The sequence below is a fragment of the Lissotriton helveticus genome, chromosome 3_1 (assembly GCF_964261635.1).
Source record: "Lissotriton helveticus chromosome 3_1, aLisHel1.1, whole genome shotgun sequence".
Lineage (NCBI taxonomy): Eukaryota > Metazoa > Chordata > Amphibia > Caudata > Salamandridae > Lissotriton > Lissotriton helveticus.
Window position 1 is genome coordinate 1,553,186,002 of NC_136061.1, and position 15,662 is coordinate 1,553,201,663.

The following is a 15,662-nucleotide window of genomic DNA, read 5'->3' on the forward strand; positions in this document are numbered from 1 at the left end:
AGGCTACCCGCTGCTCCACAGGCTTCCAGCCCTATGCCAACCACTGCCCCATTTCCTTTATTGTCGCAACGGAACGTATCACAGGACTTCAGGGTAGTGGTAAAAGCCCATAGTTTATTAGCATTATGTAACAAGATCAAACGATGAATATAAAGCATTACAAAAATAATCAGTCATTAATCTGCCATAGTTCATGCATTGCCGTCAAACATAAATTATCAGCAATCAAAGCAATCAAAGTTCCTTTGTGAGGAACTATATATATATATATATATATATATATATATATATATATATATATATATTACAAACTCGCTCAAAACTGGAGGGCGCTTCCACAAAATCCTGAACGCCGCTGCAGCAAGGAACACGAGACCCAGAAGTTCAGGTGAGAAGATTCTTTAATCGGCACATTCGTCAAACATAACGTTTCGGCCTCCGAAAGGCCTTGGTCACATGACACACAGAGAGCGCGATCAGAATTTAAAGTGCTAGTGCTGTAAATCCACAACATTTCATTGGACACCGCTTAGTCTTCAAGAATGCTATCGAAGACAGACTGAAACACCATTGTAAATCACAGGATAATCCCAAATGAATATCATTAATTTGCCAAAGTGACTTGTGCGTTTTCATTGTGAAACATAAATGTCCATATCCTGAAATGATTTTAAGATATAATGAACTGTTACTTGGAATCGCAAAAATGCATTTAACTGGATAATCCACATTACAATAAAAACCCCAAGAACAGAAAACAATGTTGATACACTTGCTATGATTAATTTCACATGAATCAATTAACACATTGATTACTGTATAAATACAATAAGACAAGTGAAAAAAATAATTAATCAACTGTTCAAAAATATAAGGGCAAGTGTACCCCACAAAAAGATCACATACGCAGTGTCCAACTACTCGTGTGCAAATATGACACAGATATTCATAGACCTTGGGTTGAATCGAGGCCTCCTGAAGGCTGGGTGGCCCTCTACACAGCAGGGACCTGCGTTACGCTCCTGTAGCTAGGGCATTATAAGACCTAACCTGCCCCTGACAGGCTACCCGCTGCTCCACAGGCTTCCAGCCCTATGCCAACCACTGCCCCATTTCCTTTATTGTCGCAACGGAACGTATCACATGACCTCAGGGTAGTGGTAAAAGCCCACAGTTTATTAGCATTATGTAACAAGATCAAACGATGAATATAAACCATTACAAAAATAATCAGTCATTAATCTGCCATAGTTCATGCATTGCCGTCAAATATAAATTATCAGCAATCAAAGCAATCAAAGTTCCTTTGTGAGGAACTATATATATATATATATATATATATATAAATATATATATATATATATATATCACATCAAACAAAGTTGCCTGCTGTAAGAAGATCCACACAGGTGAGTAACCATCCGCCTCAATTTTATTGTAGAAAATAGCGGTGTCAAGCAGCGGACTGTCATGCCATAATTCACTGTCCTGCCCGACGCGTTTCGTGCACTGGAGCACTTTGTCAAGGGCTGCGGGCATCTCAGAGGCAAACAAAAGCGCGGCAGTTTCTGAAAGCACTTTTGAACAGATTGTCCCCGCCCGGGTGGGCGTGGCCGTCAACACGGCCCGATGGTACTTGTAGTGCCTTTCTTTTGCTCAAGTGAGTCGCCAGCCTTTGCATTCTGATTAAATTCATTAAAATCCCAGGTGGGTTGCAGAGAACACTCACGCTGTTTGTCCTGCACATTATATTTCTCCAACAGGCTTCACCCGTCCTGTCTCTGCAGCGCTAGGTAGCGTCACAGAAGGGCTGCAAACTGCAGCGGGATACTTCTTGCGGCTCAGGCTGGGCCGCTTAAATCACATCAAACAAAGTTGCCTGCTGTAAGAAGATCCACACAGGTGAGTAACCATCCGCCTCAATTTTATTGTAGAAAATAGCGGTGTCAAGCAGCGGACTGTCATGCCATAATTCACTGTCCTGCCCGACGCGTTTCGTGCACTGGAGCACTTTGTCAAGGGCTGCGGGCATCTCAGAGGCAAACAAAAGCGCGGCAGTTTCTGAAAGCACTTTTGAACAGATTGTCCCCGCCCGGGTGGGCGTGGCCGTCAACACGGCCCGATGGTACTTGTAGTGCCTTTCTTTTGCTCAAGTGAGTCGCCAGCCTTTGCATTCTGATTAAATTCATTAAAATCCCAGGTGGGTTGCAGAGAACACTCACGCTGTTTGTCCTGCACATTATATTTCTCCAACAGGCTTCACCCGTCCTGTCTCTGCAGCGCTAGGTAGCGTCACAGAAGGGCTGCAAACTGCAGCGGGATACTTCTTGCGGCTCAGGCTGGGCCGCTTAAATCACATCAAACAAAGTTGCCTGCTGTAAGAAGATCCACACAGGTGAGTAACCATCCGCCTCAATTTTATTGTAGAAAATAGCGGTGTCAAGCAGCGGACTGTCATGCCATAATTCACTGTCCTGCCCGACGCGTTTCGTGCACTGGAGCACTTTGTCAAGGGCTGCGGGCATCTCAGAGGCAAACAAAAGCGCGGCAGTTTCTGAAAGCACTTTTGAACAGATTGTCCCCGCCCGGGTGGGCGTGGCCGTCAACACGGCCCGATGGTACTTGTAGTGCCTTTCTTTTGCTCAAGTGAGTCGCCAGCCTTTGCATTCTGATTAAATTCATTAAAATCCCAGGTGGGTTGCAGAGAACACTCACGCTGTTTGTCCTGCACATTATATTTCTCCAACAGGCTTCACCCGTCCTGTCTCTGCAGCGCTAGGTAGCGTCACAGAAGGGCTGCAAACTGCAGCGGGATACTTCTTGCGGCTCAGGCTGGGCCGCTTAAATCACATCAAACAAAGTTGCCTGCTGTAAGAAGATCCACACAGGTGAGTAACCATCCGCCTCAATTTTATTGTAGAAAATAGCGGTGTCAAGCAGCGGACTGTCATGCCATAATTCACTGTCCTGCCCGACGCGTTTCGTGCACTGGAGCACTTTGTCAAGGGCTGCGGGCATCTCAGAGGCAAACAAAAGCGCGGCAGTTTCTGAAAGCACTTTTGAACAGATTGTCCCCGCCCGGGTGGGCGTGGCCGTCAACACGGCCCGATGGTACTTGTAGTGCCTTTCTTTTGCTCAAGTGAGTCGCCAGCCTTTGCATTCTGATTAAATTCATTAAAATCCCAGGTGGGTTGCAGAGAACACTCACGCTGTTTGTCCTGCACATTATATTTCTCCAACAGGCTTCACCCGTCCTGTCTCTGCAGCGCTAGGTAGCGTCACAGAAGGGCTGCAAACTGCAGCGGGATACTTCTTGCGGCTCAGGCTGGGCCGCTTAAATCACATCAAACAAAGTTGCCTGCTGTAAGAAGATCCACACAGGTGAGTAACCATCCGCCTCAATTTTATTGTAGAAAATAGCGGTGTCAAGCAGTGGACTGTCATGCCATAATTCACTGTCCTGCCCGACGCGTTTCGTGCACTGGAGCACTTTGTCAAGGGCTGCGGGCATCTCAGAGGCAAACAAAAGCGCGGCAGTTTCTGAAAGCACTTTTGAACAGATTGTCCCCGCCCGGGTGGGCGTGGCCGTCAACACGGCCCGATGGTACTTGTAGTGCCTTTCTTTTGCTCAAGTGAGTCGCCAGCCTTAGCATTCTGATTAAATTCATTAAAATCCCAGGTGGGTTGCAGAGAACACTCACGCTGTTTGTCCTGCACATTATATTTCTCCAACAGGCTTCACCCGTCCTGTCTCTGCAGCGCTAGGTAGCGTCACAGAAGGGCTGCAAACTGCAGCGGGATACTTCTTGCGGCTCAGGCTGGGCCGCTTAAATCACATCAAACAAAGTTGCCTGCTGTAAGAAGATCCACACAGGTGAGTAACCATCCGCCTCAATTTTATTGTAGAAAATAGCGGTGTCAAGCAGCGGACTGTCATGCCATAATTCACTGTCCTGCCCGACGCGTTTCGTGCACTGGAGCACTTTGTCAAGGGCTGCGGGCATCTCAGAGGCAAACAAAAGCGCGGCAGTTTCTGAAAGCACTTTTGAACAGATTGTCCCCGCCCGGGTGGGCGTGGCCGTCAACACGGCCCGATGGTACTTGTAGTGCCTTTCTTTTGCTCAAGTGAGTCGCCAGCCTTTGCATTCTGATTAAATTCATTAAAATCCCAGGTGGGTTGCAGAGAACACTCACGCTGTTTGTCCTGCACATTATATTTCTCCAACAGGCTTCACCCGTCCTGTCTCTGCAGCGCTAGGTAGCGTCACAGAAGGGCTGCAAACTGCAGCGGGATACTTCTTGCGGCTCAGGCTGGGCCGCTTAAATCACATCAAACAAAGTTGCCTGCTGTAAGAAGATCCACACAGGTGAGTAACCATCCGCCTCAATTTTATTGTAGAAAATAGCGGTGTCAAGCAGCGGACTGTCATGCCATAATTCACTGTCCTGCCCGACGCGTTTCGTGCACTGGAGCACTTTGTCAAGGGCTGCGGGCATCTCAGAGGCAAACAAAAGCGCGGCAGTTTCTGAGGCGGGGACAATCTGTTCAAAAGTGCTTTCAGAAACTGCCGCGCTTTTGTTTGAAACGCGTCGGGCAGGACAGTGAATTATGGCATGACAGTCCGCTGCTTGACACCGCTATTTTCTACAATAAAATTGAGGCGGATGGTTACTCACCTGTGTGGATCTTCTTACAGCAGGCAACTTTGTTTGATGTGATTTAAGCGGCCCAGCCTGAGCCGCAAGAAGTATCCCGCTGCAGTTTGCAGCCCTTCTGTGACGCTACCTAGCGCTGCAGAGACAGGACGGGTGAAGCCTGTTGGAGAAATATAATGTGCAGGACAAACAGCGTGAGTGTTCTCTGCAACCCACCTGGGATTTTAATGAATTTAATCAGAATGCAAAGGCTGGCGACTCACTTGAGCAAAAGAAAGGCACTACAAGTACCATCGGGCCGTGTTGACGGCCACGCCCACCCGGGCGGGGACAATCTGTTCAAAAGTGCTTTCAGAAACTGCCGCGCTTTTGTTTGCCTCTGAGATGCCCGCAGCCCTTGACAAAGTGCTCCAGTGCACGAAACGCGTCGGGCAGGACAGTGAATTATGGCATGACAGTCCGCTGCTTGACACCGCTATTTTCTACAATAAAATTGAGGCGGATGGTTACTCACCTGTGTGGATCTTCTTACAGCAGGCAACTTTGTTTGATGTGATTTAAGCGGCCCAGCCTGAGCCGCAAGAAGTATCCCGCTGCAGTTTGCAGCCCTTCTGTGACGCTACCTAGCGCTGCAGAGACAGGACGGGTGAAGCCTGTTGGAGAAATATAATGTGCAGGACAAACAGCGTGAGTGTTCTCTGCAACCCACCTGGGATTTTAATGAATTTAATCAGAATGCAAAGGCTGGCGACTCACTTGAGCAAAAGAAAGGCACTACAAGTACCATCGGGCCGTGTTGACGGCCACGCCCACCCGGGCGGGGACAATCTGTTCAAAAGTGCTTTCAGAAACTGCCGCGCTTTTGTTTGCCTCTGAGATGCCCGCAGCCCTTGACAAAGTGCTCCAGTGCACGAAACGCGTCGGGCAGGACAGTGAATTATGGCATGACAGTCCGCTGCTTGACACCGCTATTTTCTACAATAAAATTGAGGCGGATGGTTACTCACCTGTGTGGATCTTCTTACAGCAGGCAACTTTGTTTGATGTGATATATATATATATATATATATATATATATATATATATCAACCACACAAGTTTTGTTCTTTAGGAGACGCCTCACACGGAGAAGTTTAAACACCTTTAATGACGGACAGCAAAGTGGCAGCATCTGAAACTCCGTCCATAAATTTAAAACGCCCAACGCGTTTTGAGCACGGCTGTGCTCTTGGTCACGGGCTGGAAGGATGAAAGGCAAAACCGGCAATTACAAAGGCACCTTTTTACTGATAGAAAGTCCCGCCCCAATGGGCGTGTGCCCTGAAGCATCTTGGTATTTGTGGTCCTTTGAATATTACTCCCCAGTGGGTGCCGATGTGCCTCGAGTGTCCTGCTGTGTTCCCCAAGTGGATTAGGAAGGGTAAAGGCACCACCGCCTTTGTTTTCATCACGTCCTGTCAAACGGTCTTCTCCGCTCCCATTGTGATCGGGATTTACCAACCACAGGATCCGCACACATGCAATGGAGCGTCTCCGCGACTGAGCGAGCCGCCAAACATCAACCACACAAGTTTTGCTCTTTAGGAGACGCCTCACACGGAGAAGTTTAAACACCTTTAATGACGGACAGCAAAGTGGCAGCATCTGAAACTCCGTCCATAAAATTAAAACGCCCAACGCGTTTCGAGCACGGCTGTGCTCTTGGTCACGGACTGGAAGGATGAAAGGCAAAACTGGCAATTACAAAGGCACCTTTTTACTGATAGAAAGTCCCGCCCCAATGGGCGTGTGCCCTGAAGCATCTTGGTATTTGTGGTCCTTTGAATATTACTCCCCAGTGGGTGCCGATGTGCCTCGAGTGTCCTGCTGTGTTCCCCAAGTGGATTAGGAAGGGTAAAGGCACCACCGCCTTTGTTTTCATCACGTCCTGTCAAACGGTCTTCTCCGCTCCCATTGTGATCGGGATTTACCAACCACAGGATCCGCACACATGCAATGGAGCGTCTCCGCGACTGAGCGAGCCGCCAAACATCAACCACACAAGTTTTGCTCTTTAGGAGACGCCTCACACGGAGAAGTTTAAACACCTTTAATGACGGACAGCAAAGTGGCAGCATCTGAAACTCCGTCCATAAAATTAAAACGCCCAACGCGTTTCGAGCACGGCTGTGCTCTTGGTCACGGGCTGGAAGGATGAAAGGCAAAACCGGCAATTACAAAGGCACCTTTTTACTGATAGAAAGTCCCGCCCCAATGGGCGTGTGCCCTGAAGCATCTTGGTATTTGTGGTCCTTTGAATATTACTCCCCAGTGGGTTCCCGATCACAATGGGAGCGGAGAAGACCGTTTGACAGGACGTGATGAAAACAAAGGCGGTGGTGCCTTTACCCTTCCTAATCCACTTGGGGAACACAGCAGGACACTCGAGGCACATCGGCACCCACTGGGGAGTAATATTCAAAGGACCACAAATACCAAGATGCTTCAGGGCACACGCCCATTGGGGCGGGACTTTCTATCAGTAAAAAGGTGCCTTTGTAATTGCCGGTTTTGCCTTTCATCCTTCCAGCCCGTGACCAAGAGCACAGCCGTGCTCGAAACGCATTGGGCGTTTTAATTTTATGGACGGAGTTTCAGATGCTGCCACTTTGCTGTCCGTCATTAAAGGTGTTTAAACTTCTCCGTGTGAGGCGTCTCCTAAAGAGCAAAACTTGTGTGGTTGATGTTTGGCGGCTCGCTCAGTCGCGGAGACGCTCCATTGCATGTGTGCGGATCCTGTGGTTGGTAAATCCCGATCACAATGGGAGCGGAGAAGACCGTTTGACAGGACGTGATGACAACAAAGGCGGTGGTGCCTTCACCCTTCCTAATCCACTTGGGGAACACAGCAGGACACTCGAGGCACATCGGCACCCACTGGGGAGTAATATTCAAAGGACCACAAATACCAAGATGCTTCAGGGCACACGCCCATTGGGGCGGGACTTTCTATCAGTAAAAAGGTGCCTTTGTAATTGCCGGTTTTGCCTTTCATCCTTCCAGCCCGTGACCAAGAGCACAGCCGTGCTCGAAACGCGTTGGGCGTTTTAATTTTATGGACGGAGTTTCAGATGCTGCCACTTTGCTGTCCGTCATTAAAGGTGTTTAAACTTCTCCGTTTGAGGCGTCTCCTAAAGAGCAAAACTTGTGTGGTTGATGTTTGGCGGCTCGCTCAGTCGCGGAGACGCTCCATTGCATGTGTGCGGATCCTGTGGTTGGTAAATCCCGATCACAATGGGAGCGGAGAAGACCGTTTGACAGGACGTGATGAAAACAAAGGCGGTGGTGCCTTTACCCTTCCTAATCCACTTGGGGAACACAGCAGGACACTCGAGGCACATCAGCACCCACTGGGGAGTAATATTCAAAGGACCACAAATACCAAGATGCTTCAGGGCACACGCCCATTGGGGCGGGACTTTCTATCAGTAAAAAGGTGCCTTTGTAATTGCCGGTTTTGCCTTTCATCCTTCCAGCCCGTGACCAAGAGCACAGCCGTGCTCGAAACGCGTTGGGCGTTTTAATTTTATGGACGGAGTTTCAGATGCTGCCACTTTGCTGTCCGTCATTAAAGGTGTTTAAACTTCTCCGTTTGAGGCGTCTCCTAAAGAGCAAAACTTGTGTGGTTGATGTTTGGCGGCTCGCTCAGTCGCGGAGACGCTCCATTGCATGTGTGCGGATCCTGTGGTTGGTAAATCCCGATCACAATGGGAGCGGAGAAGACCGTTTGACAGGACGTGATGAAAACAAAGGCGGTGGTGCCTTTACCCTTCCTAATCCACTTGGGGAACACAGCAGGACACTCGAGGCACATCAGCACCCACTGGGGAGTAACATTCAAAGGACCACAAATACCAAGATGCTTCAGGGCACACGCCCATTGGGGCGGGACTTTCTATCAGTAAAAAGGTGCCTTTGTAATTGCCGGTTTTGCCTTTCATCCTTCCAGCCCGTGACCAAGAGCACAGCCGTGCTCGAAACGCGTTGGGCGTTTTAATTTTATGGACGGAGTTTCAGATGCTGCCACTTTGCTGTCCGTCATTAAAGGTGTTTAAACTTCTCCGTGTGAGGCGTCTCCTAAAGAGCAAAACTTGTGTGGTTGATATATATATATATATATATATATATATATATACATACACCTATAAGCCATAATTCACCATTATGACAGCTCGTGTTGTGTGCCACAGATCTAGGCTTCCCTTGCTACCAACCTGTGGCATACGAGGCCTTCTCTGCCCGTACCTGGCTGCAAGTGGTGTGTTTGCTTTGCCACTCGCCCTTTGGCTTCTTTTTTGTATATCGGTGTCCCTGCCATGAGGCATCCCAAGTCTAGCTTTCTGGCAACTTCTTACCCACCACCGGCCTACAGGCCGCCCTTCAGAGTACATTGGAGCACGTTAAATGGTTATGAATCCGCCATGGCGGCTGCAGTGCCCCGCCCTCCTGGCTTGGTGGTGTGCAGGGGTGGGGCAATGATGGTGAACAACAAAGCAGATTCCTCTTGCTGTTCCCTTTGAATTGGGATGCCCCAGTCCCAGCGGCAGCTCCTCCGCAATGGTGAAGGAACGTCGCCTCACATGAAAAATAAAATGATAAAAACATATTTATCATTATTATCATTTTATTTTTATGGTACTGGGCTGGCACCGTTTTTTTTAAGAGGCAGGGCGGCAGGGCGGTCAGCCATCAGGGGGAGGAGTGGTATGCGCACTTAAGTGCTCATGACAATTTGAACGGCCTTGTCGGGCCGGCCTTACCGTCATGTGCACTTTGCATGTTCTCCACCCAGTGTGCATTACACCCTGGGTGGAGAACATGTCCAGGCTCCCACTCCCTCTCTGAGCGAGGAGCAACGGCACTCAGACCAATCACGATGCTGTCATCAGCAGCTTCATGATTGGCTAGCAAGCCTGGGTGCTTCCTTCCTGTTCCTACCTCGTCAAAGTAAGAAGACCGGAGGAGAGGCGGTGATGGGCAGGTAAGTCCAATTTTAATTTTTTAAATACCCACCCCCTCGCCTACCCCTCTTCCCCACCCACTCCACCACCATGGCCCCATAGCAGTCGCTACTGCCCATTCCCGGTGCCTTTGATTGGCCTATCTGCCCTGGGCCTGGACCAGTCGGGTGCCCAGTATATCCCGCGTGTGCCAAGGCAGCAGCAACAACAACAACAACAAGATTAATTAATTAATTAATTAATTATGTGCTTATATAGCGCTGGAATCACTCCCGAAGGGGTACCTCCGCGCTTCGACCGCTGCGAAACCCTTCCTGGCTTCCCTGAGAGATGGTCCCTTAATGGGTATCTCCAGGGTGAGACCAGGCATCCCCGGCGGTCTGGTGGGGCCGTTAGTGAAGATGAGGCAAGCTAGTGCCCAGAGTTGCCGAGTGTGATCGCTGATCAGAGTGGGCACCGAGGCGAGAGAATTATCGAGTCCGCTGACCCTGGTCCAGAAACCTGCCGCGTCGGGAATCGAACCCTGGTCCCGGGCCGTCCTCTGCTCTCAGGTCTGCCGCCTCTAACCAGTGAGCCACACTACTCCACTCTTTGATTGAGGGGGCGGGTAAGTAAGGTCAGGATCCGCCCCATACCTTCCTCCACCAAACCTCCAGCCTCACAGCGGTGACCTCGGTGCACGTTAGATGTAGTCCTCTAAGGGTACGGCTGCACCTCCCCAGCCACTTGTCTTCCTTGAAATGCATATTATTAGGCCCCTTTTTCTCCGCATCCTTCTTTCTTCATCTTGGGCTTTAGTTCACTGCCCACTTACCTCTCTCTTTCTCTCTGTCATCCTCTCCCAGACCACCTCTCACTCTTTCTCTCCAATCTCCCTTTCCACCCCTCACTCTGTCCCTCTGTTTATGCCACTTTGTCTCTGTCCAGGTCACTCCCTCTATTTCCTGTCAACCTTCCTCTCTGTTGCCCGACTTCCAGCATGTCCAGTCCACTCCCTCTGTCACTCTCACTCTCTTGTTCTCTCCCTTACTCCCCACCTGTCCTCTTGCCACACTCTGTACACATATCTCTCTCATTCTCTTGCGCCTTCTCTTTCATGCTTGCATCTCTACTTGTCTCTGGCGTCTGCCTTTTCTCTCTCTCTCTCTCTCTCTCTCTCTCTCTGTCTCTCCTCTCTCTCCTCTCTCTCTTCTCTCTCTCACTGTCACTCTCTCAGGCGCACACTCTTTTCTCTATTGTTAACCTATTTCTCTCTATCCACAGCCTTCTCTGTCCCTAACGTGGTGTCCACTTAAAGATGCCCTGTGTTTCTCTCTGTCCAGTGCGCTGACATTCACTCTCCATGCCCAAACCCTCTATCTCTCTGCTCGCTTTCCACCTCTCTCTGTCACTCTTAATCTCTTTCCAACTCCTTTCCTCTCCGGTCTGTCCACCTGTATGTTTCCACTTTTCTTTCGATGTCCCTCTCTATTGCGCCTCTCGCGCGCTGTGCTTTTTTAACATCCTCGCTCTCTGTCACTTAGCCCCCCCCCCATGCATGTGTCAATTTATACTATAGCAACATCCCGCTTTCTCTCTCATACACGCCTGGCAGTCTGTCTTCTTATTTTGTCTGTCTCCCTTACCAGGCATTTCGTTGCTTTCGTTCTATCGGACTCTCTCGAGTCTCTGAGGGGACATGCCTATTCTAAGCCTCTTGGTGTGTGAATACACTGGCTTGCTTTCTTCCTGCGTTAGGAGATCTTTTTTGCAAATGTCGGAGGTGCGACCTGTTGAAACACCCTGGCAGCCAAAGCAGGCCCCTTTCATGTGCTCGTTTCCTCATTCCGAGCGCACAGTGGGAAATCCTGAGGTTGCGCCAAGGCCCGGGTTTGTTTGCTTGTCTCTCTCGCGCACCCCAGGCCGCCTGGCCCGAGGCCTCTGTACACGGGAAGCAGTGCTGGCACCTGGGTTACCAGCACAGCTGCTGCTCACGCGCAAGTAAACACCAAAATGGCAGATCTTCGACTTGCTGTCTCAACCCGAGTACAGAAATTCCATAAACATGTGCAGTATATTTCACTTTTAGGAGAAAAATACATAACTAATGAGAGAGATACATAATGTATCTACTGGTCATACATTTACTGATTATTCCTAGCTTTTTTCCGAGAAAATTTCGAAGAGGTATACCTTGATATAGGAAGAGACACACAGAAGATGGATGGAATGCAGAGCAAATCAAACATTCACCCCCAGTCAAAAAATGTGTTTCTTTTGCATTCTCGCCCTAAGTACGCCGGGTATGCCCAGACGTGGGTCCCAGGCTCACTTTGCCACTGGATTCAAGCTAGCCTGGCTGATGAGTGGTGAAACCCCGAAACTGGTTTTAGGATTGTTGTTTACGGTCCATGGAGGACCTGGCTTGGCAGATCAGGCTGGACTGTTTCCATGAGGCACAGGGTCAAGACTGATTTGCATATGGCTGGGTCTAAACTGGGGGAGCATTGTGAGCAAAAGAACAATGGATTTAACCCAGATCTCTTGACTCAGGGTGAATGTTTTGATTTGTTCTGCATTCCGTCCATCTTTTGTGTGTCTTTTGATACCTTGATATAGGGCCCCAAGAAAGGGTGCGGCTCTTTATCAAATGGAAGCGGGCTCTTCAGTTCAGGTTTGTTCCCACTGTAGTTACGTCACAAAATATTCCCCAGGGCGTTGGTACTACTGAGGAGGAGAGTGAAGCCCACCCAGCCTGCCTCTTTCCTTCATGGTATAACACGGTGGGCTCTGCCCCAGCTCCAGCTCTGTCTTTGCTCTCGCTTGATCCTTCTACCATGTTTTACGGGCCCGATTCACAGAACTAACTTAAGACAAAATCCTAAACTTACTACCATTTTGGTATTCACAGAAGGCACTTACTCATTTTGGTATTCACATAAGGCACTTACTCATCCAGTAAGTGCCTTCTGTGAAAACCAAAATTAGTAAGTGCCTTCTGTAAATACCAAAATAAGTAAGTTACTCAAAATGAGTAAGTTACTCATTTTGGTATTCACAAAAGGCACTTACTCATCCAGTAAGTGCCTTCTGTGAAAACCAAAATTAGTAAGTGCCTTCTGTGAATACCAAAATGAGTAAGTGTCTTCTGTGAATACCAAAATGGTAGTAAGTTTACGATTTTGTCTTAAGTTAGTTCTGTGAATCGGGCCTTATATTTTTTAGTTTCCATCAGCTTCCCACAGTAGGAACTTCTAACTGGGCAAAGAAAACAAATGTTCAATTAAAACTTCTTAATATAAGGTGGGATGTGGAATGAATGACTGTAAAATATAATTATTTGCCTTTTTCAATAGAAAGCACAGAACAAGCATTGGCAAAGCCAACAGGTCCGGTCTTGGCAAGCTTGGGCAGTGGATATTTTTCATTTTTTTTTTATTGCAAGCTTGTGCCACACAAAAAAGAATTAAACAATAAAAATAATATTCTGCCATCTGAACATGGAGTCAATACGTTTGCAATAAAAATGTTAATTATTAAAAAATATTTCATGCAATTGTAATAGAACAGTACTGGTGCTTCTAACAGGCAGGTGTACCCGAAACAGGTATAGAAACCTTTTCTAGTTTTAATGCATGTCAGAGGAATATACATTTCTATTTGATAAATAGAAAATGTGCTATTGAAGAATGGAAGGAAAAAAGAATTGCCAAAGTAAAATATTGGCCCACCACCCCCACAGCTGATGTGCAGATGACTAGGAAAAATGCCATCACTCACAGTTCAAGAGAGGCAATGGATGAAGTTTGGTGACCACTGCCCCGTGCTGTGGTGAGCGGAAGCAAAATGTGAATAACAGTTTCACAGGCCTATGGATTGAAGAGGACCAACTCAAATTTCTTACGTGTATGTATATATCTATGTCATTTTATGTATGTTTTTTTATTTTAGAAGTCTAAAGCAGTCGGTAGATCAGCCTTAAAAATAGAACTGGGTTAATTATATCCATTTATTCTGTAAACTGCACAGACCCTCTGCAGCTCTTGATTGAACAGTTTCAGCCCAGAATTGAAGTTCAGGTAAAATTTAAAAACAAGCATAGGCAAAGCCAATAGAGCTTGTCTTTATAATGCAAGTACTCTGCTGTTAACTTTGACAATGTGCGTTTTTAAAACACTGTTAGAAAAGTAAAAGAAAAATATTAAATAATGGAAAACAAGCAAACATATCTTAAGGTATCTCGTAGCTGAACACTGAATTTCATATTTTCAACCTTTATACATGACCTGGTTTATTTTTCGAATTTCACACTGGAAACTATGAACAGAATGTAAAAAGCCTATTGCACATGATCCAGCTTTAAAATAACACAGATGACTGGCTGCGGGTAGTGACAAAAACATAACAGCTGTCTGCGGAAGCTTCTGGATGTAAAGGAAAATGCCATTCACCTTCCAAAAAACTAGGAACTGGAACAAATGCTCCAACCAGCCTAGGGTGCAGTCTTATGGACATCTAGGCGAGGCAACATTTTGAAGGTCGCCCCTCAAACACAGGCTGCAACAGTCTGCCCTTTTCTCCAGCACCATAAAATCTGCCATTGTGTGCAATGGCTTGGGATTTAATGCAACATGTGGAAAGCAGAAGATAAAATACAACCAACTTCATAAAGTCTGCTCTTTAGTCAACCCTGTCAAACACATACCTGTTGGTGTGCTTTAAGAGATGAGATGGGGAAGGTGAGGAGCGTTGCAGAGAGCGCACAGTGTAGGGGATGCAAGGGGGAAGCAGCACATGGACAGAGAGCAACAAAACACATGCACCCCCATGGAAGGCTCAAAGAAAAATAATAATCTAGCTCCCTGATGGAAGCCATGTTAAAATACAAGCCATACAATCAAAAGGATGGCAAAGAAGCTATGCTTGAGGGGAGGGACGACCAGAAGAAGAGGAAGGAAGGCCGTCAAATAAGAAGCAAGCAAATGAGAGTGACAGAAAAACCAATGTCAGGACCCTCCTGCAAGCCTAGGGTACTGGGCCGCAACAGTGGGGATTGACGTTGTTTGTTTCTGATGTCGCAAAGTCTGTACTATTATGTCTCAGCAAACTGGGCCAAGTACAGCCCCTTCACCACTTGACTCTTAGTGATAGCAATGGCGAGCAGTCACAGGCTTCTCAGATACACAGGGTGAGAGTGCTCACGTTCAGGATAGTACAATCACACAGTAGCGCAACAACTGAACGTCCAACCCAGTGCTTATCTTTCAAGAAAGAAAAATACTTTAATGACCACTACAATAGAATACTACACACACGAACATAGCCAAAGCACAATTTAGTGCTATCTCACCCCAATTCAACCTGATGTGGTCTAGGCAGTTGCCCTCTTGGATTATGGCAATAGTGTGATTATGGCTCAGGTGCAGATCTCCCATGCAGGGGTTTGCGCTCAGTCTCTCACAGCTCAATTGTTTTAGCTCCCGTACAGTTCAGTTGCTCGGCCGTTACCACCCATAATAGAATAGTCTTTTTGGGCAGATCAACTTGATCTCAGTACACCCGCTCCTTCCCATTATAGGGAGGATGCGTGCTCACCAGCAGCTTTGTCTGGTGTCTCTTTGCTGTCTGTGGTACTGCACGTTTCCATTGGCTACTAGCAGATAGCAGAGCTCAGGCAGGCTGGAACAGTGATCTCAATGTAAGCCTTCATCTTGCTGCAAAACAGGTGGGCTCTCTGCTGGAAGGCTGTGTGGGTTCAGTGCTGCCAAACACAGCCTATCCCTTTTCTGTGGTGTGGCCATCTACTGGCTGATCTTTCTTTGTCAGACAGACACAGGCCACTCTCTTTCTAGATAACACAGCCGCACCCATGCATAATAGCCACATGCAGTTCGATTTTCTTCTGCCCAATATGGCTGTGTCCAGGCAATCCAGATTCAGATCACAGCCCGACCGGGCTTTGGTGATCTCTGGACAAGTCATCATGGTTCCCGCAGGAACCCCTTCACGAGTGTGGGCCCCCAGGAA

General features: G+C 47.8%; 1 protein-coding gene across 2 annotated transcripts in view; it reads right to left on the reverse strand.

The window, feature by feature from the left end:
* Positions 1-15,662, reverse strand: part of DIXDC1 (DIX domain containing 1) — a 422,480-nt gene that overhangs the window by 378,645 nt on the left and 28,173 nt on the right. The window lies entirely within an intron of this gene.